We start from the raw sequence: 6,068 nt of genomic DNA, 5'->3' as shown, positions 1-6,068 counted from the left end.
AAGAACGTCGTTAAGTTCGTCTGGGCCGAAATCGTGATACCCTCCTACGAATACCCTACCACGAGTTGTATTGAAGTTTCCTTAAGTTTATGAAGAAGCTAAATAACAAATTTCAGCAATTTCGGTAAAAAATACCGAAAATCGGGAGTTACCGTTCTATGGGGCCTACATGAAGGCGTGGACATATACAGACAAAATTCTGGGGGAAAGTTTAATAACCCAAATGAAGACTAAATACCAAATGTCAGCCATTTCGGTAGATTTTTGCGGCCACAACCTTCAAAATACTGGAAATTGGGAGGTACCGTTCTATGGGGACTATATGAAGGCGTGGTCCTATACGGACAAAATGCTTTTTTATCCCCAACGTAGACTATGTACCGAATTTCAGCTATTTCGGTGAGATAATGAAGCTAAAACCTTCAAAATACAGAAAATGTGGTGTACCGTACTATGGGGGCTGTATGAAGCAGTATCCATATACAGACAAATATATGGAAAAAAGTTTTGTTCCCCAAATGAAGGCTAAACACCAATTTTCAGCCATTTCGGTGGAATATTGAGGCCACAACCTTTAAAATGCCGAAAATTGGGAGGTACCGTTCTGTGGAGGCTACACAAATGCGCGGGCCTATAACGACAAATTTAGGGGGAAAGTTGAACATCACCAGCGAAGACCAAAAACCAAATTTTAGCCATTTCGGTGGATTATTGAGGTCAAAATCTTTAAAATACCGAAAATCGGGAGGTACCGTTCTATGGGACCTGTATGAAGGCATTGACCTACATATATCGGCAAAGTTAGAGGGGATAGTTGAATACCCTCAACAAAGACTAAATACTAAATTTCACTTAAATGAATTATTGTGGCCACAACCTTCAAAATACCGAAATTTTTGAGGTACCGACCTATTGGGGCTATATGAAGGCGTGGACCTATACCAACAAATTTCAGATTGAAAGTTGTATGCCCCAAGTGAAGGCTAAATACCAATTTCCAGCCATTTTGGTGAATTATGGCCGCAACCTTCCAAATACCGAAAATCGGGAGGTGTCGTTCTGTGGGGGATATATAAAGGCGTGAACCTATACCGAAAAATTTCTGGAGGAAAGTTTTCTACGCCCAACGAAGTGTAAATACCAAATTTCAGCCATTTCGGTGAGGTAATAGCTAAAAATTGCGAGCTGTATCTTGATTTCAACAGACGGACGGACGGACATGGTTATATCGACTTAGAATTTTTACCCGATCAGGAATATATGTACTTTATGGGGTCTCCGATGATTATTTTGATGCGTTACAAGCGGAATGAAAAATTTAATTATACCCTCCTTTGTGTACATAGTTGTATAACAAAAAAATTTCAAAAATGATTACTTTTCCTGTATTTTTTTAGTGGAATAAATTTTTGTTGAATGGAGCGTAACTAAAAATGTAATGTCTAGACCAATTTTTTACGAATTAATTTGGAACTTATAGATTAGATGCAACTAGCCGCAACTCTTGCTGACAAATGGTCTGAAAAATAACTTAAATCCTCAAAATCCCCAATATCTGGCGGTACAGTTATATGGGGACTATATCAAAACGTAGAATATGATCACACTTTTTGGCTGATAAGATGTATGTCCACATAGAACCTCCAATGTCAAAATTCAGCTTATTTGGTCTGAAAATGTGTATATGAGGGGAAATGCTAAAACGTATACTTATGTCCACAATATTTGGTGGAGAAAGAACACCAAATTACACCTAATTTGGGAGCTACACCAATATATTATCCGATGTTGTTCACATTTGTTCCATTATTTCCCACAAACACATACAGAGTTTGTCAACATATCTCAGTTCGGTGCTGCTAGACCAGTGATTTCGACAACTGTATGTCGTAAGCATCTCCAAACATGGACCAATATTTACAATTTTCCGTATAGGACTGACAACACGCAGTACCAAATTACAGCAATATCGCAATCGTGTTCTTTCGTACCGGATTGACCCGAAACCATAGTCTTTTTGTTCGATAATGGCACTGAAATCTCAAAAAATACCGAAAATCAGGAGGTACTATTCTGTGTGGGCTATATGAAGATTTCTGGTGGAAAGTTTTTACCTCCAACGAAGAAACCCTTCAAAATACAGAAAATCGAAAGGTACAGATATTAGAACGGGGATCAGTATAGCCCATTTTCACCACAAAACATCCTAGAAGTTATAGAACTTCTATACCAAATTATAAAGCTCTATTCTAAATATTGCAGGCTTTATCTTGATTTCAACAGACAGACGGAATGACGAGGCTATATCGACTTAGAATTTTATCCGGATCAAGAATATAGCTAATGCCAAAATTATAGCTAATTCGGTCTGAAAATTGAGCTAAAAAAACTTTCGGGCGTTCCGCTATATGGGAGCTATTCTAAAAAGTGGGCCTATGTTAATTGTAATGGAGAAGTTTCTTGACCACTAGCAAATTCTGTCAGAATATGTAGCGAAAACTTCAAAATACTTGTACATAGGTACTACATAGATGCAATACAAATCGTAGGCCTATATAGAAAATTTTCGAACTTGACCTGCCTGCAAACAAAAGAGGCATCTGCGCAAACTTTTAATCTTCTATAGAATCGAAGACCCATTAAAAAGACTTCTATAGAATATAAGGCACCATAAGATGTCTTCTGTAGAATAGAGGACGCCTTAAGTGGTCTTCTATAGAATAGAAATCACCTTAAGAAGTCTTCTATAGAATAGAAGACGCCTTAAGAGGTCTTCCATAGAATATAAGACGCCTTAAGAGGTCTTTTATAGAATAGTAGACGCCTTAAGAGGTCTTCTATATACGCCTAAAGGGGTCTTTTACAGAATAGAAGATGCCTTAAGAGGTCTTCTACAGAATAGAAGATGCCATAAGAGGTCTTTTATGGAATAGAAGACTTATTAAGAGGTCTTCAATACAATAGAAGACGTCTTAGGAGGTCTTCTATACAATAGAAGACGCCCTAAAAAGCCTTCTATATAATAGAAGACGCCTTAAGAGGTCTTCTATAGAATAGAAGACGCCTTAAGGGGTCTTTTACAGAATAGAAGATGTCTTAAAAGGTCTTCTATAGAATAAAAGACACCTAAAGAGGTCTTTCACAGAATAGAAGAGATCTTCAATATAATAGAAGACGTCTTAGGAGGTCTTCTATAGAATAGAAGACGCCTTAGAGGTTAGAGGTCTTCCATACAATAGAAGACGTCTTGGGAGGTCTTCTATACAATAGAAGACGCCTTAAGAAGCCTTCTATAGAATAGAAGACGCCTTAAGAGGTCTTTTATAGAATAGAAGACATTTTAGGAGGTCTTCTATACAACAGAAGACGCCTTAAGAACCCTTCTATAGAATAGAAGACGCCTTAAGAGATCTATAGAATATAAGACGCCTTAAAAGGTCTTCTATAGAATAGAAAACGTCTTAAGAGGTCTTCAATACAATAGAAGACGTCTTAGGAGGTCTTCTATACAATAGAAGCCTTCTATAGAATAGAAGACGCCTTAAGAGGTCTTCTATATAATAGAAGACTTCTTAGGAGGTCTTCTATACAATAGAAGACGCATTAAGAACCCAAGTCCATACCTAAGAAGTCTTCTATACAATAGAAGACGCATTAAGAACCCTTCTATAGAATAGCAGACGCCTTAAGAGGTCTTCTACAGAATAGAAGACGCCTTAAGAGGTCTTCTATAGAATAGAAGACGTCTTAAGAGGTCTTCTATAGAATAGAAGACGTCTTAAGAGGTCTTCTATAGAATAGAAGACGTCTTAAGAGGTCTTCAATACAATAGAAGACGTCTTAGGAGGTCTTCTATTCAATAGAAGACGCCTTAAGTAGCTTTCTATAGAATAGAAGACGCCTTCAAAGGTCTTCTATAGAATAGAAGAAGCCTAAAGGGGTCTTTTACAGAATAAAAGAGGTCTTCTATAGAATAGAAGGCGTCTTAAGAGGTCTTCTACAGAATAGAAGACGCGTCAAAAGGTCTTCTATAGAATAGAAGACGTCTTCAATACAATAGAAGACATCTTAGGATGTCTTCTATATAATAGAAGACGCCTTAAGAGGTCTTCCATACAATAGAAGACGCCTTAAGAGGTCTTCTGTGCAATAGAAGACGCCTTAAGAGATCTTCTATACAATAGAAGACGCATTAAGAAGTTTTCTATACAAAAGAAGACGCATTAAGAGGTCTTCCATACAATAGAAGGCGCCTTAAGAGGTCTTCTGTACAATAGAAGACGCCTTAAAAGGTCTTCTGTGCAATAGAAGACGCCTTAAGAGGTCTTCTGTGCAATAGAAGACGCATTAAGAGGTTTTCTATACAATAGAAGACGCATTTAGGGGTTTTCTATACAATAGAAGACGCATTAAGAGGTCTTCTATATAATAGAAGACGCATTAAGAGGTCTTCTATATAATAGAAGACGCATTAAGAGGTCTTCTATAGAATAGAGGATCACTTAAGAGGTCTTCTATAGAAGACGACTAAAGAGGTCTTCTATAGAAGGCGCCTTAAGAGATCTTCTATAGAATAGAAGGCGCCATAAGAGTTCTTCTATACAATAGAAAACGCCTTAAGAAGTCTTCTACAGAATAGAAAACGCCTTAAGAGGTCTTCTATAGAATAGAAGACGCCTAAAGAGGTCTTCTATAGAATAGACAGAATAAAAGACGTTTAATTGGCATCTTCTACAGATGCCAATCGACATAAGATTCTAATAATAAAGATCACAACACCAAATAGTTATATAAATTTATTTGAAGGGTCTGAGATGCTTCATACTTCTGCCCATCGCCCGAATTCAAGTCCACCTCTTGGATCGGCTGAAATTATTGCCATAAAAAGTCCTTGGGGCCCAGGTCACAACAATACTTCCGGAAATATGGGTTTTGATCGTCAACAGCTCTCCAAAATATCTTTAGAATGAATGGCTAAGTCTCGTTTTCGGCACCCCTCGGATAGGTCAGCAAGATTTACCATAGGCATCTCAACAACAAGTCCATACTTCACTAGATATTAGAGCGTATTTCTTTAAGAGTTTCCTTTGTGATGTAATCCGTTGTATTGGTTTTCTTCGCTTTAAGAAAAGAATGAAATAAGAATTATGTTAGATATATGCCAGTGCCAACCAATCATACACTTTACCTGTAGAAGATATGGATTCCCTTCAAAAATGCCTCAAAACAATTAATTGAAATCAAAAGAAATAAACTTATGCGCTTTTGTTTTGACACTTGAGAGAAATTCAGAGCCATTTACATTTGTTTATTTACGTCGTCACAAAAATGACACAATAAACAAGGTAGTTGTATCGGCAAATTGCAACAAAAATGTGCAAAAATTTTAAACACTATGAAAAAATAATTTGGCTTTTCAATACAAAGTTCATCCTAAGTCCAATTTACATATGCATATTAAATGATTTCGTTTTACGAAATCCTAGAATCAAATGAAGTATATTTACATCTGTTTTTTTTGCGTCATTTGCTTACGCACACAATCGCACATACACACTAATACAATAACACAAACACACGCACACAATATATTTATTCAGAAAAATAGGAATTTCACAACACAAATGTGTATCAAATAACTTAAATTAATTCCAAAAACAAAAAAAAACATAATTGTGGCAAGTTTTTTAACCATTTATTTTCACTTTTGTCATCGTTTGAGTATTTTTGTTTTTCTACAACACACACAAACAAACAAAGACATCATAAAACAGTTGCATTTTTTGGTAGTTTATGACGAAATAGCAGGGTTGCGTATAAAAGTATGGTGTTTTCGTGCGTTGTTTAGAATAAATGACGTAGCTATCGTCATTTATTTTTGTATGGTAAATGACGCAAAATGTTGCCTGTTTTAGCAAATAAATGACGAAACAGCTCTAAATGACGAAAAAGTTGCTAATGTAAATTGGACACTAATAAAACAATTATTATTAGTTATGATCAAGGCATATTTATAGATAGTAGATGCATAAATTACAACAACTAACAAATTTACAAAAACAACATTG

The 6,068-nt window shown here is 36.1% G+C and overlaps 1 long non-coding RNA gene across 1 annotated transcript; it reads right to left on the bottom strand.

The window, feature by feature from the left end:
* Positions 1-4,783: 4,783 nt before the first annotated feature.
* Positions 4,784-5,261, bottom strand: LOC141399943 (uncharacterized). The gene is made up of 2 exons (XR_012412030.1): positions 5,189-5,261; positions 4,784-5,120 (listed from the first exon to the last, which is right to left on the bottom strand). It is a non-coding gene; the product is annotated as an uncharacterized lncRNA (long non-coding RNA).
* Between the last annotated feature and the right edge of the window lie 807 nt (positions 5,262-6,068).

Source organism: Musca autumnalis, unplaced genomic scaffold (assembly GCF_047663935.1).
Source record: "Musca autumnalis isolate F117 unplaced genomic scaffold, ASM4766393v1 scaffold_3, whole genome shotgun sequence".
NCBI lineage: Eukaryota > Metazoa > Arthropoda > Insecta > Diptera > Muscidae > Musca > Musca autumnalis.
This window is presented reverse-complemented; position numbering and strand designations above follow the sequence as displayed.